This window comes from Pelobates fuscus, chromosome 4 (assembly GCF_036172605.1).
Source record: "Pelobates fuscus isolate aPelFus1 chromosome 4, aPelFus1.pri, whole genome shotgun sequence".
In the NCBI taxonomy this organism is placed as follows: Eukaryota; Metazoa; Chordata; class Amphibia; order Anura; family Pelobatidae; genus Pelobates; species Pelobates fuscus.
The window spans coordinates 57,229,869-57,257,378 of NC_086320.1; the positions used below are offsets into that span (position 1 = coordinate 57,229,869).

The 27,510-nt window shown below is 36.4% G+C and overlaps 1 protein-coding gene across 2 annotated transcripts in view; it reads right to left on the reverse strand.

Annotated features, from left to right (window-relative positions):
* The window catches only part of VPS13B (vacuolar protein sorting 13 homolog B), an 843,188-nt gene that overhangs the window by 517,109 nt on the left and 298,569 nt on the right, over positions 1–27,510 (reverse strand). The gene's annotated exons all lie outside the window — the stretch shown is intronic.

Here is a 27,510-nt window from a genome sequence, read left to right on the forward strand (position 1 = left end):
CTTTTCATTATTTCTCTGTATGTGCAGATTAATAATTACTCTGCTAATGCAGATTCACATTAGAAACTGTAAACTCACAGATAAACTAAAGATGTCACGGTATATTGGTATAGGCAAGTTGATATACATTAGCAACTCTATAAGCCATTCGCAAATTAAACTGCTAGGGCCTATAGATATTTAGACACGGTATTCTAAAATATAAACAATTGTCATAGTCATTGAATTTTGTTTTACTACCACAAGACAACACTGTGTGTAAATATGAAAATGGGTAAAGGGAAAAGAATGTTAATTTGTCAAAGTTTAAATTTATCACTATTCGGAAACAAATATGGAAGGATGTTCGCGGGGATAGATTAGATAGAAATCTACTATGCACACTCATATAAATGTGCACAAATAATCTGCATGGGCACAATGGTACTATATTTGTATGATAATTCCATTCTTTAAAATGTCAATGCTGGCGGGGATACACGAATTAAGGTAAAATAAGACTTTTTTTTTGAAGCATGTAATTTATACCCATTGCTATTTTACTCTATTAAGATGTGGGGGTAGATGGGTAAGCACCGAATAGAATATGAAGTTGAGAAATCATGGCACGACTACCTAATGGTGATATATATTGGGAGGTATAAGCGCTGGTCATAGGGGGCTTATCTGAATTAACTAGCCCCACAGTAGAATCCGATAAATGGCCCGGGTAAACTTTATCTCCTATGGCCTATGCCCTTGTTGTTGGAAATCATACCAGACCCAATCATACCCTCAGTTCTTTCTCTGTATACAGATAATTGATAGGCATATCAAATTTTTCCCCTCTTTGCATTTATATAATGACCCTGTCTGGTTAACTGTATTGACACTAATACACACAGAATACGTTAGGTGGGACCAGTTTAAGGGTATCCTGCTTTCCCCGACTTAAATGGAAATAGTGGACGTAAGACTCTAAGAGGCTGTTGTTAGTCTTCTCTGGGAGGTTGCCCCTCTTGGTGTAGTGATACTACATTGTTTCTGTCAATTTCTAGTACCATCTGAAATTCACAGTGCAAGAGAGAAAAGAGGGACAAGGAGGAAACGGGAAGAACTAGGGAACTAGGTTCTTCTATATTCGTTATATGTTGTCTGTGGCTATTGGATCAATTTTGATCCAATTCTGTTTTATTATGGGTGGTATATTTTTGTATTTGATTTGTTTTTTTTGTTTTTATTTTGGAGCATATGATATTTTGGAGAAACTCTTGATGATGGTAGCTGTCCAATTCTTTGACTTTAGACGTGGGGTCCAAGCACATCAAATACTTTTGAAAACTCCACATGAAAAATATGATTAAGTTTATGTCGTTAAATGCACAAGGCTTAAATACAAATAGAAAGAGGAGAAGATTGTATGCCTCGTTAGCTGAACATAATATACAACTGGCATTTATACAAGAAACTCATTGGTTAAAGGATCGTACCCAGAAATGGGGAGGGGACAAGTTTCCCACCATTGTTCATGCTTCATTAACGAATAACAAAAAAAGAGGGGTTGCAGTTATCTTTAATAGTAATCTCAATGTTGAAATTAAGTATATTGAATTGGATACAGAAGCTAGATTTATAATTATTGTCTGTGCCATTGATAATACGGTTTATACTTTAGTCAATGTGTATCTGCCGAATGTAGATCCTATGGCTAAATTTTTGTCTATAATGAGTCAAGTTGATAAAGTGCACAAAGGCCATCTAATTATAGCTGGGGACTTTAACTGTGTCAGTGACCCTAAAATGGATAAGTTGTATACATTTGGCACTCTAACTGATAAAAGAACTACCGTATTTATCGGCGTATAACACGCACCTCATTTCCAGAAGGAAATTCCAGGAAATTTCCACCTCTCCCATAGTATTCCCCCCCCTCATCCCATAGTGTTCCCCCCCCCTTTCCATAGTAATCTCCCCCCCTCCCATAGTATTCTCTCCCCCCTCCCATAGTATTCTCTTCCCCCTCCCATAGTATTCCCCCCCATAATATTCTCTCCCCCCTCCCATAGTATTCTCCCCCCCCATAGTATTCTCCACCCCCCATAGTGTGTCCCCCCCCCCCATCCCATAGTGTCCCCTAGTGCACTTTCCCTCTGTCCCATATTTACTTACCTGTCTTGAAGCGTGGGCCGGCTTCACAGCGCGCACCGCGGAACTGGAACTTAAATTTCAGGTTCCGGTTTCCGGCGGGACTGAAAGGAAGTGTGCACACAATAGTGTGCACACTTCCTTTCAGTCCCGCCGGAAACCGGAACCTGAAATTTAAGTTCCAGTACCGGCGGGACTGAAAGGAAGTGTGCACACAATAGTGTGCACACTTCCTTTCAGTCCCCCTGGAAACCGGAACCTGAAATTTAAGTTCCAGTTCCGCGGTGCGCGCTGTGAAGCCGGCCCACGCTTCAAGACAGGTAAGTAAATGTAGGATATCGGCGTATAACACGCACCCATGATTTTCTCCCTATTTTCAGGGAGAAAAAGTGCGTGTTATACGCCGATAAATACGGTATTAAGCAGGCTAAAAAACTCCATACTATCTGCAAACAATACAACCTGCATGATATATGGAGAATATTGCATCCAACCGACAAAGATTACTCTCATCAATCTTGTGTACATGGATCATATTCTAGGATTGATTTTTGTCTATTGGATGCAAATTCGATTTCTTTATGCAACACAAGTGAAATTAAAGACAGTATTTGGTCAGATCATAGTTTTATATTAATGGAGCTCGGAAATAAATCTCCCCCAGTCCGAAATACTTGGAGACTGAATGATGCTCTTATTAATGATCCAAAGAGCAAGGAGGAACTAACCCAATTATTAAAATATTTTTGGCAGGAGAACAGCTCCTCCGATACATCTCCAGCAAACAATTGGTGTACACATAAATCAGTTATGCGCGGATATTTAATTAAATTAGCCCACATTATGAAGATCAATACTGGAAAGACCTTAAGTGATTTGTATATTGAGTTTTATAATTTATCGAAACTTAATAAACAGAATCCCTCTGCAGAAATAAACACAAAGTTAAAAGGGTTACAAAAACAAATAAATCTAAAGGTTGAACAGAAAATCATAACAAATATTCATAAATTAAAACTAAATAATTACTATACGGGGAATAGAGCTAATAAAAATCTGTCCAAACGATAACAAAATTTCAACGCAAAAAATAGAGTCGAACAACTGACAGACGGTCAAAAGGTTTATTCGACCCCTTCCTCAATAGGGGAAAGATTTAACCAATTTTATAAGGATTTGTATAATTTAAAACTGTCCCCTAAGGTTAATGATATTAAAAAGTATTTACTTGACACGCAAATACCAAAAGTTACGTATCAGGATTTATTAAACTTAAATAAAACCATTTCGGAGGACGAAGTTCAGTTCCAAATAAATAGATTACCCATAAATAAAACTCCGGGTCCGGATGGCTTTACAAATTTATATTATAAACATATGCAGTTTCTATTGATTAAACCTCTAACGGATATGTTCAATCAAATAGCCATAAACGAGTCTTTTCCAACCGAACTACTACAAGCAAATATCATTCCTATATTAAAACAAAATAAAAGTAGTACCGATCCCAGCAATTACAGACCTATAGCGTTAATTAATGTAGACATGAAGCTATACGCGGCTATAATCGCGGAGAGAATCAAGTCTATAATTACGACCCTGATCCATCCGGACCAGATTGGGTTTGTACCGGGTAGGTTAGCATCCAGTAATACTAGGAGAATAATAGATATTGTAGATTTGGCCAATAGAGATCAGTTGCCCCTCCTGGCCCTGTCTCTAGATGCTGAAAAAGCATTTGACAGGGTCGGGTGGGGTTACTTAGCTGAAGTTCTTACTGCTTTCGGGCTTACAGGTTGGATACACAATGCCATAATGGCTTTGTATTCTGCTCCTTCTGCACGCACTGTGGGCCCCAACATTACTGCAGGGTGGTTTGCTCTTAAAAATGGTACGCGACAAGGGTGCCCACTCTCCCCCTTGTTGTATATTTTGTCCATTGAGCCTTTGGCTATTAATATCAGGAACAATCCACGAATTAGAGGTGTTCAAATGGATACTCTGGATGTCAAAATATCTCTCTATGCGGATGATGCGTTACTTACGCTCTCCGCTCCAGAGTCGTCTCTGAAATACTTAATGTCTGAAATTGACAGATATTCCATTATTTCAAATTTTAAATTAAATATTAATAAATCCACAGTAATGTTCATGAATATGAGCAGTGAACAAGTCACTACCTTAGCCAACACTTACAAATTTATATGGACAGATTCAGAAATAAACTATTTGGGACTAGTTATAACTGCTAACCCAGCCGTAATAATGGAGAGGAATATTTTGATTTTCATTCGCAACATGAATCTTAAACTTAAAAAATGGAGAAATTCAGAAACTTCATGGCAGGGTAAAATCAATATTATAAACTCATACATTTTACCTAAATGGCTATATTTGTTCTCCATGATACCACTTAAAGTCCCTGTACCCTGGTTGGCAATGATTCAATCTAGTTTTAACAATTTTATCTGGAACTATAAAAAACCCAGAATTACTCAAAAGATCCTAACTAAAAAGTTGAGCAATGGCGGTCTAAATTTCCCTAGCATTGTATACAGTTACCAAGCGAATATTATCAGGCATATTTATCTTCTCCAGGATCCTAAACAGGTTTCTGAGCCCTGGTATATTATAGAATCCAAAGTGGCTCATTTGGATAAATTACAACATTCTTTGTGGACAACTACAAAGACTTCCCTTAAAAACTCTCCTCTAACTAGCTCGTTGATATTATCCCAGATGCTGGGAGAATGGCTAAACATTAAGAAAAAACTAAGCATAAATAATTCCATACCGAAAACATGTACGCTTGACATATTGGAAATACTGATAGAAGATTTCTCGTTAAAGCACTGGAATAATGTTGACAAACTGAGGATTGCAGACATTATGCAGGGAGATAAGATCGTACCTTTCCAAAGCATTATAGATACTCGTCATATTCCAGGCGGAGAAATCTTTACTTATCTTCGCTTAAAAAATTTCATCCACAAAAATGTTATTAAATCATCTAATATATTTGCAAAGAAATTGGAATTTATTTTTCGAAGCCAAGCCATTAGAAAGATTTCGTCTGTGGCAGCGTCCTTGTTGGAGCTGCTTAAAGAATCCCCTCACAGATTGATTAAAAGGTGGGAACTAGAATTAGATTTGCAGATTTCTGTAGAGGAGTGGAACTCCTCTCTAACTATGGTAAATAAATATATACACTGCCTTAACCTGTCTGAGTGCCATTTTAAAGTTTTATATAGATGGTACTATACTCCAGCCAGACTGGCCAGAATATATGATTCTACTGATCCAACGTGTTGGAGATGTGGAAGTCAGCCAGGTACTTATACACATATATGGTGGACCTGTCCTGCGGTTAAATATTTATGGTTATGGGCGTTTAATATTTTTACAGCCATGACGACAAATAGAATTGAGGAGAATGCCGCTGCGGCCCTCTTACATTTAAACCTGACTTTCAATTCCCAGAAGGATGTTTGTTTTGCCATTCATTGCCTAGTCGCTGTTAAAATCATTATTGCGCGACATTGGAAATCATCAAAGCCGTTTGACAAGCAACTATTGATTGATCAGATCATGTTCCAAATGTCAATGGAATATGAGCTGATCAACAATTCGACTTTTATGTCGAAGAAGCAACAATGGTACAAAGATTGGTTAAAAAAATACAAGGGCTTATTTGGACACTCTTCTAGCTAGATAGTTTATTATATTTGTATTTTACTGTGAAACATTTGTTGGCCTTACTAAGGGATAAATCAAATAGAATATAAAATAGATGTGGATCTAAATAAATGACTATATGCTCTAAATTATCTGCTCCAAAATTTGGTGTGGTTTTTTTTTTTTTTTTTTATTTATTTTATTTTTGTTATTTATGCTGGTTCCTATGGGATCATTGTGACACTATCTTTCTGTACAATGTCAAATAATGTGTAATAATTTATTCAAATATTTATTTGTTTGTAACACTGTACATGAATTGAATCTCTTAAGACCCAACATAATTGTCTTTTATTGTGAAAAAGGAAAATGTTTCAATAAAAATTTATTACAAAAAAAAAAAAAAAAAAAAAATAAAACCAGTATGCAATACTTATTAGTCTAATTTAGAAAGCATAAATATAGTCAGTGAAATAGGAGTATCTTGTGACTGATGTTATAGTTAAAGGAACACTGTAGTTACTATAGCAATGTCATCTTATTTAAGTTCTTATAGTGCCTTCAGTCTTACCGACCCCATCTTACACCCACCAACTCTTTATTTTAATAATTAGAAGGCTTGGACGTGAAGCTCCAAGGCATGCCTCCAAGCCCTTTGGGTATGAGAGGCAGGATTGTTACTTCTCGACTCTCATATGGTAACATAGCAAAAGGTCACACATGCATGCGCAGTGCTATCACGGTGTCACAGAGAACCATTGTATTTAAGAATCCTCTATGGCAGAATCATAGACACGTCTATGAGGACATTGGATTGGACTGCCAACCTGGAAGAACGCCTCCGGAATGACATCAACCAAGGAGAAGTTAGCAGAAGAGCTGAGGGAGACTCTGCAGAAAAGATGCCCAATGTTTTATTTTGTTTTGTGAGTTTTTTTTGGAATGGGGGGAATGGGCTGAACTAATTAGCCACATCATGACTGTAGCGCTAGGAATACAGATATGTATATGTAATGTATTTATACATTTGTCTACAATATGCCTAGAACATGATATAGATAATGTTTTATTATCTATTTACTAATGCACTTAAACATTCGCATAAAAGATAAGTTTTAAGAAATAGGTCCACTATAAAATGACTTATCAGATATTTTCTTGCCAACAACATATAACATTAATTTAAAAAAACAACAAAAACAATTATTTCAATTCAGAGAACTGATTTTTTTATTTTTTTTTTACTGAAAACATGAGATCTGGTGATTAAATTGTTTTATTTCAAACATTCAATTACCTCTCACATTTGCATAGTAAAAAGCTTGGCTGCCTGCTATATGTTGGATGTTCTAGGTCTCTTTTATATCAGTGACTGTCTCCGTGATTTTAAAAGTTGTGATGTCAACCTAACAACCCCGCTATGAAAATAGTCAGGTACTTGTAGACAGGTACATTTACTAAAATAATATAAATCTGTTGGGAATAGACTATTCAACTAACTTGCACTAAGAACATTTCAGGTGACCGAGCTGTTTTTAATAGCAACAAAACTTAAAAACAATATCTTGCTTTCCATTAAAAACTTGTAGATCGATTGTGTAAAAATGAGCATAAGTCATTAAAATTAGAGTAAATCACTTAAAGACAAAAAAAAAAAAAAAGCTTAAAAGCTTTTAAGCAAACATATACAAGTTGAGTAAAAAGCAACATAGAATTTTAAAAGCGGGTCCAATTTTCCAATCAAACGTTATTTTTGAAGTTTAATGATATTTTTTATTTCTCTTATGACTTTTTAAAATGACACAGTGATACGTTTAACAATGGACTGTAACGATTTCCATGAGTAATGTGTCAGAATGGGTTTCCTAAGACAGGATGTCAGAGGCATTTACTGCCTTTGCCCAGCGAGTTATAGGAGCGGATTCAAACGTTCACTAGAGGAGAGAATCGTACAGTGGAAACTTTCTGATCGCTCACGACACGTGCCCAGAGCTAACAAGCGGCTTTCACCTGTGACTTGGCAGAAATCAAACAAAAATAAATATTTTTTAGTCAAAATGAAGTATTCTGACATCTTGTGTGAGCTCAGCTCGGAAAACATGATTTTTCAGGGCATGAAGACGTGAGAGCACCTGTCCTTTAAGACTCATTAAACCAAAATCTAAAATGAAGTGTGCTACGAAAGGCAGTGCTGGCTTGGGTTCATTTGTGAAAATTGCATTTTCTTAGTCTGTTTCCATGGCTTTCGACATAACATTTAGCTGATTGGGCATTTAAAACTAATTGCATTCTCCCAATTTAAAAAGGAACACAGTCATCTAGGTGCACATCATGCCAACTTCTTTAGAGAAATATCTGTTATATATCTATATTTGATATCTGTTCCAATTCACAATTACATGAACCACTTTATGATTTGCTGAGCTAACTGCAGTATAGTATCAGTAGCGAGAGAGAGAGAGAGAGAGAGTGTGAGTATGTGTGTTTGTGTGTGTGTATATGAGCTACTAACCATTGTAGAATGGTATAAAGGTGAAGTAATGGTAAAAATAAATTTGGCATTGGCTGTCTGATCAGGTTGTGAGACCGATCAGGAAAAGCTGCATGTGTACAAATGAAATCTCACCATTTACAAAACAAACAAAAAAATACTGTATTTATGAAATTAGATTCATATGAAAACCATGGAATTTGCATCTTCTCTGCTTTTTTATTTTTTTTCATCGACTTAGTTCATTTGTTGGCAAGGAGTGCATTTTTGATACAAAATCCATGTCATTTCAGCACTAGATTCGTGGAGGTTTTAGTCCCTGAAGTTTGCTTACTGTAGCAGAGTGGCATTGCTGCTACTAGGTTTTTCATGATAGGAATACTGGGCTAACGGCACAGTTGCTGGGCACTGTGCCCACTGAATGATTTGTAAGCCTATGGTACAGTTGATGGGCACAGGGTCATAGGAAATGTGTTCCCTGTCACATAATCCTCATCATGTCCTTCAGCTCTGAGCAGTATGAGATTGAATTGAGCACTGAAGTATTTGAGCCTTTTCTGCAGTCAAGGAAAAAAAAAAAACCTTCACAAAACTAGAAGTGCATGCATTTATTTTATGAGTACATTGCATAATTTTCCTTTCAACCTTCTAGAAGAAGATTTTGGTTGCATTGTTGAAATCCCACAACACGATCAGAACAACTAGCCCTAAATTGCACATTGATCTGCTTAGATATACGTACTATTTCTTTCAATGGGCGCCAAGTGATAGGATTACAGTTTTAGTCGTATGCGCTCAGCCTATCAGCGGCCACGCCAGTGGCAGGACAGAGAGTAAGCGAGCTGGGAGGCAGAGGAGGGCTTTTACGTTCCTATGGGGGTGGGAGTGTTCCTGTATTTTATTATTTACCATATGTTTAAAAAAATAATGTTGCTCTATTGGCTATCTTTTCAAGCCAGTGACGGCAAATTCTTTAAAAGTTTTAGATCGCTCAGAATAAGCTTTTTGAACTTGCATATCAAGTAGTGTTTCAAATGCAAAGGGTTCATTTAATCGTTTAAAGGCCAATATAGTTCTATTATATTGTGTTTTGTTTTATTATAGATATACACACTAAGAGAATTGCCGTGTTTGTGTGTTTTAATTTTATGGCTAAGTTTACCAAGAGAATATTTGGGAATCACACTGTAATGTATATTTTACAGCAAGTGTTCTACAATGTATCATGCACCATGGGATTCAGATACAGGTGATGAAAGGCACAGTGAGAAGACTTGAGTCGTCTGCCTTAGCTGGAGATTGAGACCTTTGGTTACTGTATAATATGTGACGATAAGTGGCATTCCGTTCTTCACCAATCCTTAACGCCAAGAAACCTGTCATCTGCAAATGTTTTGGGAACGGAATCCCTTTCTATAATTCTAGGTATTTAAAGATACCGCAGGATGTGTGGCGTCAGCGATACGCAAGAATGCCAGAGCTTAGAGACTATCAGGCAAAAATAAATAAATGAAAAAGCATGCCCGGCATTCGTATTGTGTCACATACAAGCTCTGGTTTCACGACACTGACAGGCCAAATGCAGCATCAGCAATAGATGCCAAGCAAATCTGAAATAAGCAGAAATTTGATTTACTTGATGTTCTATTTTTGGAAAAGTGGTGATCGTCTGAAGAGGCATGCTATATCGCACAACATGTTGTGCAAATGTAATGTCCCAAGGTGATGAGCTGATAATTATGCTGTGTGTTGGGCTACCTCATCATTTTATCCTCGTAAGCGGATAACAACATTTGACCCTATAAGTGCTAGAACTCTTTGTATACCACTAAAATGGAAATTGTGGGAAATTGGCAAGGTAAATGGTTATAATATCTGAATTTGAAAACTTATTTTTTTCTAATTTCTATATTCTTACATCCAAATTTTCATGTAATGCTCAGAAATCCTCCCCCCTTTCCCCACCCCCCCACCCCCAAGAGAAAATGAAATAATTTGCAATTTTGTAAAATGTAGCGTACACACATACAATCAAATATTAAAGAGTTTCATACTTCAAAATTATCCCCTATCTGGCAGGACAGTCCTAATTTGGAACCGTCACCCTAATAGCCTTTTGTTTTTCTTCAGTGATCCCTCCCAAACAATGTGTCATTAAAAGGAATATACAGAGCTATATTGGGGCAGCACTATGTACATGAGAAACCTTCATTAGATGGTCCAGAAAAAAACAAAACAAAAAAAAAATTACAAATGGAGAAACTGCCATTAAAGGTATCATTGATTTGGGCCCCAGCATATACATTCCTACATATATGGTTTCTTAGTGACAATAAAAATGTTTCTTAAATATAGAAACACAAAAAATAAAACACAAAACACATAAGAACAACTTTATATTAACACTATATAACCTTTTAAAGAAAATTGAGAAAGACATTCTGTCACTAAGGAACAGATAGTTTTTCCAACATAGAACATCTTTGGTCGGTAACATTTTTAAAATAGATGTAACACATTCAGAACTTTTATTGCTGCTATTTACTTTGTCAATAACATTTCAAAATAAGCATAAAGAATAATCAGGCTGCCATGGTAGTTTGTCTTTGAAGTCACTCTGATTAGCAGATTACGGACATTTTGCCTCAAGATTTCAAGTTAAAACTAGCGAGAAAAAACACAGTGAGAAATGGAGTGATAAGAAGAATTTACTTAATCATTGCAGTTAACCTTGTGGTTGATAAGTAGCTAATTTATATTGCACAGTAAGCAGTAAAATCTGGCCTTCTGAAAAGAAGAGAGCTTTTCATTGCCATGTGTTGTGGTTTATTGATGTGATAAGCTCAGCCCTGGATCATTCTAACTCATAGTCTACCTGAGTTTTTTTAAAACCTTTTCTGCTTGGATACAAAACAGACTCCTTTAGCTTGTCTTGTTGTCACTAATGGATGCTAGGATTTCCCAGTTAATTTACGGCATTGTCTCTTGAAGAAATTACCAGCGATAGCAAATTCCGTGGTTAACACCTCCCTTATCACTGTCCTTTGAGGGTCTGATAATTTATGTCCATTCCAGTAAACCCAAGGCCTGCTGGAGAGGGCAGTAAGATAGACTTGGATGAGTGTGTTAGAATCATTACAAGTAGCTCGAGCAATATTTTTTTTTCCCTTTTTGAAACAAAAGGGATTCTTTAAAGCATCTTCCAAGATAAACAGTCATTCCAGAATGGGGAAGATTGTCCTGGAGGACTGTCACTGAGAATTGAAAGTAAACCAGTGACCCCTGCAGTGCCGGAGTCTATTGACTTTACTGACTCTTTGCGGTCTAATGGAGCGAGGTCACCCTTGTCGCTTTTGTTTTTGTTTGAAGTGTTTATGTGTGTTTGTTCTTTGCTGGTTTAGGATGGGTTGAAAGAGCTCTGCTTTACATTGAGGAAAAGGGCAATCAAATGAGGTTTTATAGATGGAGATCTGTTTATTGTTAAATTCTTGACCCTTCAGTGGACATCTTTAAGCTCCTAGGTCACATCTTTCATTATCTCTACTGCCTATGCCTCTAATCTGGTTCCTATCACAAATCACAATGGATTATGGTCAATAATGAATTGTCCATTAGATTTTTACCACTGCGGTGTGTACAGTATAGAAAATAAAGTAAAGGCATCCAACCGTCTTTGTAAATAAATAGCCGTTATTATGTACACATACAATTCCAATAACTTGTATTTTGAGACTGCTCAAGGGCAGAATACAGACAGATATTCAGCCATTATGCCTGCCATGGAAATTAAGATCAAGGCTTTGGTAATTAAAGGGACACTATAGGTGGCCAGACCACTTTATCTCATCAATGTCCTGTCCCCTAAACCCTGCAATGTAAAATATTGCAGTTTTAGATATATATGCAATATTTATATTGCAGTGTTAATACTGCTCCTAATGCTTCCTGCTGTATCTCAGAGTTTGACGGAGTGAAATGACCCTGGACACACTCACCCTTTGCATGAGGTCGTCCAGCATGCAGAAAATCCACACAGAAAAGCATTAATTCAATGCTTTCCTACGGGGAAGATCTAATACGCATGCTGCACTTGCCAAGCATGCACATTGGGTTCCCGAATTTTCAGGATGTTGGCAAAGGAGGAGCATGACCCAGCACTGAGCAAGATTGGCGATGGAAAAAAAAGGTTTATAAACCCTGTATTTGCCGCCGAGGGGGTGGAACAAGGTGGGTGGGGCAGAGGGACACTACTGTGTTAAGAATAAAGCTTTGTATTCCTTACACTATAATGGCCCATTTCCATAATTTATAGACGTCTTTCAGGTCCAAGTTTGGAGTAATCCATGCCTTCTGAACTATACATTGGATGGTTTGGTATATATGGTCAGAATGCCTGTAATTGCTGCATTCATACTGTTCAGTGAGAATGATGGGGAGATGACACAAAATCTCAAATGCTTTGTTGTTTTGATAACGAGGCAAATTGTTCCTGTGTCACTGTGTAATTGTCTAATTTATTGTAAATCCCCCCCCCCCCCCTTTCATAATATTGTAAAGTGCTGCGGAATTAGTTGGCGCCATATAATTACCAATAATAAATAATAACATTCAGTAGAACTCTTGCAGGTTCACACCCAGCTTAGTTCTTAAATCCAATCAACATTTCTCATAGATCTCAGGATCTCGGACACTACCATGATTCCCCTTCCGAGTACACATCTGCCCAAAATGGAACACAATGCTTGCAAGAAAAGCTAAAACCAATCAAACAGTTTTTATCCTAAAACCTGGGACGGAAGAATGTGGCCAAACCTGACTGTAATACACACATTTGTTTGCATTTAACAAGCACCATAGGAATTCAATCGGTTTAATCCTTCCTCTAATGCAGTCAGTTATTATTATATCATACTTTCTACATTTTACAATTAATCCATTATTTCCAGGGCATTTGGAAAGAAACAAAGAATCCTTAACTGCTCAATAGAGAACATATTGAAATATAAAATATACAATTATACAAAAAATATACATTCTCAGCAATCGCTCAAAAGGTAATCAAATGAGTCATTGTAGAAGGAAAGAGTGGTGCTGTTTAATTCTTAAAACATGTCTTTTCAGTTTGTTTTATTTACAATGTAGAGAGGGGAAGTGCCTGTGACTTTTAATTCCTGCTTACACCCACCCATCACCTATTTCTGTGTTTAGCGATGAAGGACCAACGGGAGCCTCCAATTTAAAATGCCATTGTTCAATTTTGAGCAAAACTGAATAAAGTTTTCACTACTGAATTTATAACTGCTAACGTACAATTAGTTCTGGCTTCTAAGTTCTGGCTACTAAGATGACAATTCAGTTCCTGAGGTGTATAAGACTAGGCCAACTGTACTGGATTCGGCAGGACTGTTCCAATTTGGCAACAAGTTCCAAACCATCAGGTAATTCCTTAATGGTCTTTTACTGAGGTCTGCACATGGGGCATGAGGTGGAGTTTAGTTCATTCATATGGTTAACATTTTCAGTGAGAATCCTCACTTTACAGCCGGGGTAGGAAATAGTCCTATGACATTGGAATACCTAAACTTTACCAAATTCTATGCTGTCCAATCTTGATTGTTCTCATAGCTATACTACAACTTGATGACTACTTTCTGGCTACTGCCATGTATTGCAAAGAAATCCAATCTAATATAATGCCAGCATAATGAGCACTTGTGCCAATTATTCGAGCTCTCATTAAATAAGAGGGCCAAGCCGTTTGATAATATAATACTTAAAGAAACAGAATGTGGGACTACACTTAAAGGACCACAAACTCGTTTTCCTGGCACTATAGTGCCCTGAGGGTGCCCCCACCCTCAGGGTCCCACTCCCGCCGAGCTGAAGGGGGAGGAAGGAGGTGAAAATCACAGTGAGAAGCATGGAAGCGCCTCTAGCGGCTGTCAATGAGACAGCCACTAGAGGCTGGATTAACCCATATGTAAATATAGCAGTTTCTCTGAAACTGCTATGTTTACAGCAGGCTGGGTTAATCCTAGATGGACCTGGCGCCCAGACCACTTCATTAACCTGAAGTGGTCTGGGTGCCTATAGTGATCCTTTAATCACTGGCCCTTGAGAGCAGAATAAAACAACATAATATATAATGTATACAAAATGTAGTATCTTCAAATTAAATTATTGCACACACACATCTATCTCTCTCTCTTTATATATATATATATATATATATATATATATATATATATATATATACGCACACACACACACACACACAAACACATATATATAATTTTCTACTAAAAATAAAGCAGGAGAGAATCCTAGATCTTACAAGTAAGATAAGAAATGTATCCTAATATACATATATCCTTTTATGCAAATTGCTTGCTACTTCCTTAACAGAACACCATTGCTGTGCTTTTGAAAGTCATAATAGAGTTCATTATAAATGTTTTCTCTTTCTTTTTTGTGTTGATTATTTTCTCCTATTATATTTCATTATCATTTTTTTTTTTATTAGAAGCTTGGAATACAAGTTGAATTTACATATGTAATGTCCGTTGTTTAAATATATATATATAAAATGTCTTATGACTTCATGCATAAATCCATTATAAATTACCATCTGTCATGTATAATATTGGAAAAAAAAATTTTTTACTAATGTAAGACATGTTAAATTTTTAAATAGAAACATGGGGGGGTGGTTGCACTCACGTGAACATGCTTAAATGGGGTGCTGCTGGGGGCCATATTATACAATAAACAATACACAAGATCCAGCGCACTCTCCTATCTACTAAACAGCAACTTCAATGTTGACAGATTTTATTTGTTTTTTTTTTCTTTTAAAACACCTAATCTAGGCAAAATAATAATGGGGATTTAGTTACATTATATGATCATACATTGCATAAGCCGGCCACAACGTTAAATTTTAAAATAGCTGTGATTTACTGTACTATTTACTATTTTAGCTTTTGTAATATTGTCTCCTTAACCATCAGATTAGTAATAGAACAGATCGTAATGTGAGACTATTTTAGCTTTTTCGTGATGGAAAGTCTATGGCTGGGTAACAGAGATGAGTTGGCTAGAAACGTGATAAAATTATACTTAGGGCACCATTTAAAGGGACTATGCCAACTGCTAAGCCGGTGATTCAATGCTAGGCTGTTTTTTTGTTGCTGTTTGGATGACCCTGTCAAACTTCCCTGCAGGAGTCAAGACAGAGCCAAGAATCCTGCTTCTACTAAGAAAACAAACAAACAATCCTAGGAACCACACTGAAGGAACTAATTGGGAGCTTCGCTGTGTTTTCCTTACATTACTGCTTGTTGAAGACAAGTGGACTCCATGACTAATCCCAGGAGAACATTATAAAATGATTAGCAGATATTTTACCCTGGACAAGGATTTAATGATTTCTTGCAAGAAAAAAAAAAAAAAAAAAAAAAGAAAAGAAAATATTCTAAAACATGTCCAATGATCCTTCTTGGTTTCTGAATTAGCACAAAGAAGGCGGAATATTTTCTGAATACCATTTACTGAATTCTGAAGTGCTATACCAGTAAATATAATAGAAATTGTATCTATTTTATGCCATTTAAATGTGTAAATTAGACAGTCTTAAAATACTAAGAAAGTCAACAAATGAATTTTATGAGGTATGTCCAAAACATTTGTAAATATGTTAGCAAGTTTACACAAAAAAATTCTGTGCACTGCTTATCTGGAGTGGTCCCTCTTTCTCACCATCTGACATAAAATTAATACAATTAAGGGTTTTACTCAACTTTCTTCCGGGCGCCATGTCTTCTTTGTCTTTTTGCATATTTTTCTGAAATAGCCATTTGTAACATGCTATTAGCCCTCAAAAATTAGGATATATTTTTATGTACACTCATACCTATATATAAGTATTATTTCACTGTCATTAGGTAGAAAGATTGTTCAGAGTAAAAACAGATGAGTAGATTGTGCATCACTCATTGTCTCATTCTAATGTCACTAGAGGGCATACTCGTGTGCCAAATGGGACTGCACGGGTGTTCTACCTGAGAGACAGTAACAACAGATAACTTCTCATTACCTGTATTGATTTCGATGCATATTAGTCTAAATTTTGGATAGTAGTCAGGATTAAAAAAAAAAAAAAACGAAATATAAATAATTAAAATAGAAAAATGCCACCAGTTCTACCAAAAAGCACTGACCTGACAGCTACCCCACGACACAACAACAAGCCTCTATGCTGCTCATTCTAGAACATTAAGGGAAAGGTACTTTAAACATTGCATTGCCATGGAAACCCATCACTGGCATTAGGCATTGGAAGGTACACAATCCCAATGAAATATTCTTTTTCCTACAGAAGAGAATTTTGCACGTTATCATTAATGTTTTCATGCTATGATATAACACTAAATTAATAAACTTCCCCAATATTGTTATACAATATACAAAGAGAATTGATCAAAGACCCTGAGTGGCCTATATTATTGCCAAATGTTGGTCCTGCAAACCTCCGTAGACTAAACAATATCATTTTCTCATAACTCTTTACTTTGTTCTTACACGACATGATTTTCTTATGTGTGAAAACACAAAAATTCAGATTAAAATTATTTTATTTTATAATAATAAGCTTGTGCATGCTGGTCTTATGGTGCCTGGGAGGGATAAATTCATACTCAATGATTTTTTTGGGGTGATTTACTAAACTGGAAATATTTAAATGTTATGGTATAATATTTGAGCAGGAAAAAGTTAGAGATTTTCCCAAGTTAATTTCTTTTTGTATATAATTTGCAATTCCCTACATTATTTGGATTAATGAATAGTCAGGTTGGTTCCTATTGGGCCTAACATTTATATTTATTGATATTCCTATATGTACCAACTATATATATTTCCACAAATATATAGACAGCACTATTATTATTATTATTATTGCCATTTATATAGCGCCAACAGATTCCGTAACGCTTTACAATATTTTGAGAGGGGGGGATGTAACAATAAATAGGACAATTACAAGAAAACTTACAGGAATAATAGGTTGAAGAGGACCCTACTCAAATGAGCTTACAGTCTATAGGAGGTGGGGTATTAGAAACATTAGGATAGGAAATATCAAGTAGGAGTGAAGCAGAGCTGGAGGAGAGAGCAAAGCACTATCCCATAGGAGAGCAAGAGACAGGTATGTAAGGGAGAGATTACTCTGGGAGGCCATACGCTTTCCTGAAGAGATGGGTTTTAAGGCCCTTCTTAAATGATTGAAGACTAGGGGAGAGTCTGATGGCAGTAGGCAAGTTATTCCATAGGAGAGGAGCCGCCCGTGAGAGGTCCTGCAAGCGTGAGTTGGCCGTACGGGTGCGAGCAGCGGTCAGGAGGTGGTCGCGGGCAGAGCGGAGGGTACGAGGAGGGGCATACCTCTGGATCAGTGAAGAGATATAAGAGGGGCTGGAATTGTTCAGTGCTTTAAATGTATGGGTTAGCACTTTGAATTGACTCCTATAGGATACAGGGAGCCAATGTAAGGACTGGCAGAGGGGCGAGGTGTGAGAGGACCGACTTAGCAGTGGAGAGCAGCCATATGGCTTGCAGAAGCAAGTAACTTTTATTGTCTGGCTATTCGCATAAGATGACACATTTTCAGCCCTGACATTCTAATGATGGCAATCCAAATGTGTCTTAAGCAGCCACCCAGATTATGGCAAAGGGGTTCGTTAGACTCATAGAAGCTCATGTTGAACGGCAAGTCACAACTTCACTATTAATGATTCCTTAAGCAATGTCACAAACAAATACAAATAATAATAATTTACTTCTTTAATATTTAATATATACCTAGAAAAAAAAGCCAACAGTAACAAACTAAAAAATAATTAACAGACTGGTGCACAAAGATGGCAAATGTCAAAATGATTTACTACTTAACTTTCTGGCATTTTGTAATTAAAAGTCTAATCAGCCTATATTACTAACGGACATTATGAAAACGTTCTAAGAGATGAAAAAGGATATGGAAAAATCTTACGATGGGAAACCTCTTTCTGGAGTACGGACATGGTTTTATGAGCCAGTACAGGATCTTCATAACCTCAAGAAAAGCCCAAAATTGCACTGTAAATACTTTAAGGTTTTAGTAAACTTTGGAAGCTTAAGGGTGAGGATTGACAACAACCAAAACAATTTATATTAAACCACTACAAAGACGCCTGAGAGATTCAAGGACCAGATCTTCTACCAAGATTATGTGGCACTGCATAGAAACGGCTTGTTAACTCTTAACAACTCTGACCTAGTAACTGTCCTGCATCACTTAAAATATTATACAGGTTCTCATCACAGGAATACTTTATATCTGTAGATAGTAAGCTCGTTTGGGCAGAACCCTATTCACCTACTTTTTCATATGTCAAAAATCTTTCTATTTTTATATAAAAAAAATTCTATATAAATTATAATTAATCCAACACAATACCTAAACCGAACCTTCCCAGACATCTACCTGGTCCTTTATCTCCCAGTCGCAAATTTAAATCCTATTTACTATCAGATACGTACATGGTCTTAACCTGAGCAGCTATTGGTAATCTATCTTATTCTTCCACCAGAAATCAACTTAGTTCTAATTAAGTGGTTATCACCAATTTATTTTGATAAAATATTAATCAAAATGTTTCTTGTCCTCACAACTGACTTTTTTTTCCAAGGCCTAATGACTAAACCTAGAAGGTTTTGCATCCTTTTGCCTGTGATCTCCCCTGCAGATGGAGAGTAAACATGCTCTGTTGGGAACTCTGCAGTTTCTCCAACTGAGAAGAAATACATTTTTATGATCGATATTGACCCGTAATTTTTCTTGGCCTCAGTAATTCTAGTTAGTAGCAATGTATTAAAGATAAGTGATCACACTAAACTGTGTGTCTTACCGTCATATCAACAATTAGAATGTCACAATGAAATACAGCAGATTTCGGTAAAAAAATGTTTTTCCCTATAGTATTATCATCTAAAAGACTACACTCAAATTGGAACGGTGTGGTTACAGAAAAAGACATTTAAAGATTTAAACAAAGTTATTAATTCGCAAAAAAAATAACAGGCTCAACATAGATATCGTAACATATAAAGACATTCAAGCACAACAAAGGACTAGACACAACATAACCAAAATAGCAAAAAAAAAAAAAAAAACCAAGAAAAAAAACAATATAAAAATAGTTTATGGTTATAAACTAATACTATAAATGCTACCTAATCTAATATCCAAATATTTATGGAATGAAAAATAAAAATCGTAAGAAAGCTTAATATATAATAAAGGCTTAGGAATGATACCCTTGTATAAAAAGATAAATACATATAGTATTGCCTTATTTACGGAGATTGTATAAACCGTATGTTCTTGTTAAGGTCATCTTGTTTGACAGATGCCTTTGTCTGTTCTTTTACTGCTGCAGTTGAAGGAAGACAAAAAGAATGTTCTACATTTAATAATGAGTTGTACTGGAAGAATCTTCAAATCGCTAAATTGTTCTAGGTCCTCGTGACTTTTATAGATACAATCTCTGTAACAAATTACAAAGATGACCTAATAAAGCTATCAAGACTTGAATGGTGTTCTCATTGTGCTTTGCCCACCAACACAGTTTGAAATTTCACTTTACCTATCTCATATGGAAATGTTTTAAAACTTGCTAGACAGTGAAATTGATTTAGTAAAACAAATCATAAAATGGTTTGTTTTTCTATGTTTCAGCAACGACATGCTCAATCACAGTGGATTTTCTTTTTAGTTAAAATCAGTATTGACAATCTGAGCTTCAATAGTCCCACTGGGCAATCTGTGGGTTAAAGAGGACTGCTAAATTATATGGCGAACAAAGACAATAAAAATGTTTTGAATAAAATGGAAGGACACTAGAGAGATTTAATACTTTAAAACGAGAGAAATCTCAATGTATTTATACTGGTAACATTTTTTATAAATAAATTAGATATTCCCCAGTCCCGCGCAGCCGAAGATAAACAATGCACAATAAGCGTTTCAGAACTGTTATATTCAAATTTGTAGCTCTATTCAACATCCATTACATATAAACCATGGGAAAAGGCTTTAAAAATGTTAGCTTTTAACAGGAAGCATCTAAAATGCACATTTATATTACACCTAACTTCGACAGCCCCTTGCTACAATTACTTCTGAGATTTTCTTTTCTTAACACACATTTTTGCACATCTTCAAACATGCAAAAACACCGAGAGCTGTGGTTTTATATATCCTTAAATATTTTAAGAGGTATGGAATTTTTTTTCCAAATGCAAGCTTTTGCAGTAGGTATACACACTCCCGAATAATTATAAACTCAACCGGTGCAATTAACATGAACGTTAAAATGGGTAAATTAATTAGAATTTGTGTCAACTGGATAAACAATCTGCAACTAGTAAATATTGCAGGGTGGTAATTTACTTTATTGTCCGTAGTAAATTGCAGTCTTAAATAAACACAAACAAGTAAAAAAAAAAAAAAAAAAAAGTGGTTCCGTTTTTTTGGGGAAATGTGACGCATTATTCTTTTACTTTGTGTATCCGAGTGTGGAACATTTCAGCATGTTTGGCTTACATGTTCTGATTAAAATTAGATTAATGAACAATATTAAATATCGCAAAAAAACAAAACAAAAAAAAAATGCATAAAGCTGAGCAAAGACACAGTTTCACGCTGAAAGCCCAGTGACGCGTTATGATGCCCTATTTGGCATTACCCTATCTGATCCAGGCTACCATTAGCATTTATGATTGGGCCCTTTTGTAAGGCACGCCATTATTTCCCGCTTCCACATGGAAACGTATCTCTTTGGCAGATGTAGTTCTTCTCTACATCATTTGGTTAGTGATGTAACAGAAAACATGAGCTCTGTGCTGTTTATTGGGCTCCATTTATAAAACTATTATATATACCTGCAAGATACTACGATTAGCCAACAGTTCCCCATCTATAAAATCACTATGTGCTTTGTTTAAACATGTCACAAAACAAAATGTGCTATACTCATGCAAACATCTTAAATACTGCCACGGAATACATATTATTTTCAGACAAGTGAAGGGAATAAAAAAAAAAAAAAAAGACATTTAAAAAAAAAAAAAAAGTATTAATTTAATCTCCCAGGAGCAATATCAAATCTGATTTGGGTCAAATTCCCTTCCTGTAGAAACTGTTCTTAAATAATTTCAACAAGATCAAACAGATGGAATTTTAAATGCTAATCTAATCCTTGTAAAGGAAACAGGTGACACTGTGATTTGTTGTAAAATTCTAGGACATAAAAAAATAATCCTGGATTTTGATTTCTACGTTCTTCTCAAAACGAACAACTTTTTTTTTTTTTTTTTTTTTTTAATTATGTATTTGTGTAATTGAGTTCAATAATTACACTTTTGCTGACGGATTTCACAGACCTCACACAGCTTTCAAAGAGCAGTTTGAAACTTAAAACGTTTAACTGGTCGCAGGAATGAAGTCAATGAATTGCCAATTAATAACAGCCTTGCTTTGATGGCTTCTCGGCAGCTTGCCGTCACACCACACCATAAATCTGTTAAAAACTTCTGGGGTTTCCCTGAGTACCCTGTGACATGGGAAAATCTGGTGTAAGTCTGATCCTCTGCCAATAAACCAATCACACTAACTGACTGATAATCCTCCCACGTTTGACCAGTTAGCTGCGTGCAACCAACCATATACAAATTCATTTGTTCCGCCAAGGGCACAGAAAAAGGACTTTTGTTTAAGACGGGCATCACTGAACAAATTTTAGGTCTTAACATGTTGATTGAAATACTGGAGCTCCGTTTTCTTATTAACCACCAAGTGACATTAATAGATAATAAGATGAGCAACTAATCAGGGAGAGGTAATGCCTAAACTTTGATAGACACAAACTTGTAAAAATAAGGATAGTGAGATGATTTCATTGAGGTGTACATATTTAGCACGTTTACAATATATCACTACATTTTCCCCGTTGACGTGTTCATAATTAGCAGGTTTCCAATATATCGCTGCATTTTCCCCGTTGACGTGTTCATATTTAGCGCGTTTACAATGTATCGCTGTATTTTCCCTTTGATGTGAAACCCAAAATGAAATGGAGTGAATTATATAATAGAACGGTCAACTTCACAAAAGAGGGGTGTGTAATGTGCACATATTGTGTTAATGTGCATTAAGATTCTCTCTCAATTACCTCTTCATTCCCTCTATATTCTACCAATAGCTGCAAATTTCTGTTTACTTATTTAGCCATCACTTCTAAACTTCCCCTGTTACCTCTTGTCTCAAATCCCCACGGTGTCCTTTAGATTGTAAGCTCACAGGCTATCTAGCTAAGCACTTTTGGTTAAACGAGTTTAAATGACTAGTTCTCAGCTTACAGGCAGGGCCCTCTCTAAGAGAAGGATAGAATGATTACCCCAAAACACCCGGTAAGTAAATGTAGCATCATCTACTATTAGAGGCTTCCCAGCAAGGCAACATTGTAACCCATAGAATCACTAAAGCCGTCAGCTGATAGTATCGTTTACGAGAAGGATATTGATTTTTTTTTATTTTTTTATGATTTCTGAAGTGCTAGAACCACCTGTTTATAGACCAGGGGAATCATTTTCCCTACATAGGCAATTACAATACAGTTAGGTGACTATGTCTTTGCTAGACAGATCTGTACACCAGAAGAACAGACTGTCTAAAATCGTCCCTGCTCCCTCTAGAAGGAGATGAGCAGATCACCTTCTAGAGGGAGCAAGGTAGAGAGATTTGTGCAACAAAGGAAAGAACACATGCTCTCCTGCCACTAGATTGCCAACCCTTGCTCCTGTGTTCCACCATGAATAAGGCAAGGAGTGTAAGTATGGGAAGGAAAACGTGAAAAGGTTCCCTTAGTAGATTTAGTATTGTCCATAACCTCAACAATGGGATTAGAACATAACCTCAACAATGGGGTGAACAAAAAAATATATTTTGCTTTCCTACACACTACAATCCTTTTATGTCTTAAATGTTACTTTAACTTTAGTTTAAATTAATTATTCAGATGACATAATAACTGGAGATATCTACCAACGTATTATTCCCATGAACTAGCATGTAGGTTCATTGAGAGTCGAATGTAGCAACACAACTAAACAAGACATTTGCAATTCCCCACCTTCGTCTGTTGCCAATCTAGCTTCATACCCTGAAACTAGAAACATTTTAAGACCAGCGTCTTGTGTGGGCTGCAAAAGATGTTCTATGGTGCAAACATGCATCATAGGATGCACAAAGTTCTTGTACTCAGTATTAATTCTAACTGTTACAGAGAAGAAGTCATTGACATACGGTGAACAGATGTTTTTTGCAATGTAATAGACTATGATTCAGGTTTATTGTGTTCGGTTGTTTTGTTTTTTTTCTTTGTTTTGTTTTGTTATTGATTGACAAGCCACCACTAAACAAGAAGAAGATGTTCTGCAATTAACTTTATTTGATATATACAGAAAGCAGACAAGTCTGTAACATGATCGTTAAAGAAAATAATATAAAACGCTTATAAGACACATCACAGCAGAAATATTATCTCTAAATATGCTACACATGAGCCACAACTAACCAACATAAACACATTCATTTGTCTCTGGAAAAATCTAAAAGCCTGACAATAATATTCTTCCATTCCTTCTTGGGGTGTGAGAACCAAATATGTTTTGATCGAGCTGTGATCAAACATATATTACTTTACCACATAATCACTCAATATGGAGCATTTAAACAGAAGCAAGGGATTATGGGTAAATGTCTGGAAGGACAAGTTGCATACAAGATATTTTGGATATAGAAACAGTGAGCAGGGTATTCGCTCCACTTTCCCAATGAAATAATGATCTTACAGTGACTCTTAGGGGAACACTATGATCACCATAACCTTAAGATATCTGTTATGGTCCCAGGAGGCCCCCGGGTGCTTCCTCACCTTAGGAGGCTAAACCTTGATCGAACACTTAATACCAACAGCTGCCTCCTGTGCTGGATCTCCAGGTCACCCACCGGCATACAGCTTCGGAAACGGCCTTTCAGAAAGCACAGAGTGCCGCCTGTCACCATAACAACTTCATTTAGATAATAACAATTAGGCTTTATCAGAGCTTAACATTTATTTTTGTCACTAGTTATTGGCCCTGAAGAGTAGAAATAAATCTCTGGTGAATGCTCCATGTACCCTCCAGGCCTGCAGTGGGAAGTAACTTAAGGCCTAGCTAACAGCGTATTTTATGACCTATATATATTAACATGGAGAGCACAGTGTTCGGGATTACTAAAGATGTAGCTTTTCAGCAACAGTTTATAGAACAATACTGCTTGTCCACCAAGCATGGCAAATCCATTATTACTCCAATTTCCAATGGTATCCGCTGCACACATGTCCTGTTGAGGCTTATACGTTGGATTACCTACAGAAAAAAAATAGTCATTGCTTCTTGGTTCCCTTTCTTTACAGAGTGTGTCTTGGATTATCTGCTGACAATTGACGTCAAATGTTAGCCAGAGAAAATGGAGGCCAGCAAAAACGTAAAAAGAGAGCCTTTCAAGAAACAAATACTCCTCAGCTGATCACATGCGGCAGCAGTGCACATTCTGGAATAAAATGACCCTATACGTGTATCAACAGGGATGGCTAGCGTTGGAATGCCAGGATGTTTTTCAAACCTAACTGAGCATCATGGGAAATTAAGTTATCCATATCTGAAACTATTTTTGAATGGGTTTAGCCATTTAATCTGCATATCTAGGCGTTTGTGCTCGAACACATTGCATGTAGCACAACACCAGCCCCTTACATTGGTTTGTGCAAAATAACAAATAATTGTGGTCATAAACGTATTAGAGGTATTGAACAAGGAGCAAACGATTCCAGTCACTTTAATGGGCTGTAAGACCATCTATGTAGCATGTAGTTATTAGAGACAGTACGACATCCAGGGCTTCCACCTGAGCTGTTCAGGGCCATGTGTAAATTGTCGAGGAGTGGGTATAGAAGAAAGCCTAACTCAGAACTTTGCAAACTTTAGTGACAGGGTAATAACCAGAGTTTCTCCTGTGCATGCTTGGAAATACTCATTACAGGGCATAAACTGATCAACAACATACAGGAAAGCTGTAAGGTCTCAGGACTTTGTTTGATTTAGCATTTTCACCTGGGCTTTCTGGGAAAAGCTGACCACACAACAGCACAACAGCTTACATTCTCTGAAAAGTATTGAATAAAGACAGTAAGCCATAAACACAGAAATAGTCCATGGAAGTCAGGGATAGCATTGCCGGGTGCTCTAAGAACCAGAGCATTCCAATTCTCACGCTCTAAAATTCTTATCAATCCCAGCAATATAAACTGTTTACATCAATAATTTACTGAGATCTCGTCATCATATAATTACTGTTTCCACTATAGGTTCAAATTTATGTAAAACCTGCACAATAGTCGAAACCCGTCAAAGTAAATACCAAAAAACAAGCTCTATGGCTCTTTAATATGTTACAGGTGGCTATTGGCAGGAATTTAGACAGTACAGTTACATACAGATCTCCCGCTACCTATAATACATGGGTGGCGGGACAGTGTGATAATGGAACAAATATCAACACTGCCATCCTTAAAGTGGGCAAAGTTACACCTACCAGAGACTGGGGCTGTAAAGTATGTGGTTTAAGCCAAACATTACTACTTTATGATTCAGGGCACGCTATGGTAATGGGATGTCAAATCTGGTAGCGTCCTATGCCACTTATAAATGTTTATATTGTGAACCCATAGAGAGCTTCCCTGACGTTAAATAAATACATCTTTAAAAATTATATATTTAAATTTATTGCAACAAAAACCTTAGCAAAACGGCAGACTGAGCACCATGGAGAATGTACACCACCATAAGCCAACGCAGCATCGTTTCACCGTTACAGTTACTAGGGGAAGACCAAGTCTGCTGTTCTCATACGAAATGTCATCTATGAGATGTAATATTATGAACTGCCAAGCAGCGTTTAACACAGAGGTCTTGTGTATACAAAATTCTCTTGGATCCATTCTGTGCACACATTCCCAGATCTACACATTCCACATATAGACCTCTTCTCAAGTTTTATAAATAAGTAATTTGAGAGGAGGAGTAGTGCTGCTTTGTGAATTAACCTGATAGACCATTTTCATCTTCGGTGCATCCAAGTATTGTCGACTCATCTTTCCCATACGCTGAAGCGCTGCATGCTTTGCTAGCAATACAACAAAAAGAGCGGCCTGGTTAACTTTTACACTTGTTTTAATACCAAATTAGAATGAGGGAGTCTGTGAGAATGATTAACTCTGCAACTAATCAAGTGAAAGAAAAAAAAAATGCACATTTAATTCAATCACCGAAAAGAAGCACTTAAGAAAACAAGTCTAAAAAATGCCACTGTGTTTTCGGAACATTAGGACAGACGGTAAATGAGTTACATACTAAACCCTTTACTTTAGAGTGTTCTACACAAGCTCCCTTAAACATAGGAGAGGCATGAAATTCTCCTTCTGTGCGTTACTGAGGGAGCCCCACGTTATTAAGGGGACTCTGCCATCCATATAACACATACATACTCTAGAATGTAAGCTCATTGAGCAGGGCCCTCCTCCTCTCTGTTCCTGACGTCTAATTGTCTGGTTACAATTACATGTCTGTTAGTCCACCCATTGTACAGCGCTACGGAATGTGATGGCGCTATATAAATTAAATAATAATAATAATGAAAGAATCAGCTGTTAAAATGTCTATATATAATCTATTGCACAATCACCAGCAAATATATTGATTAAAAAGTTCACCTGAAGATGTGACCATTCTAAAAGGTTTTCTTCACAAAATGCCCTTGTTTAACCCCTTAAGGACCAAACTTCTGGAATAAAATGGAATCATGACGTGTCACACATGTCATGTGTCCTTAAGGGGTTAAAGTTAATTCTTCAGGATTATACGGTTATAGCCGAAGGTAATCATTAAAGGGGATATGTTAAAGTAATATATTACCAGTAGCTTAGTAAATTTAATTATGCAGATAGGCATCGTGTGTAATTTTAAAGGTTAGATATGGTCGATAGTTCTTCTAAAATAAAAATGACAAGAAAAATTTGAAA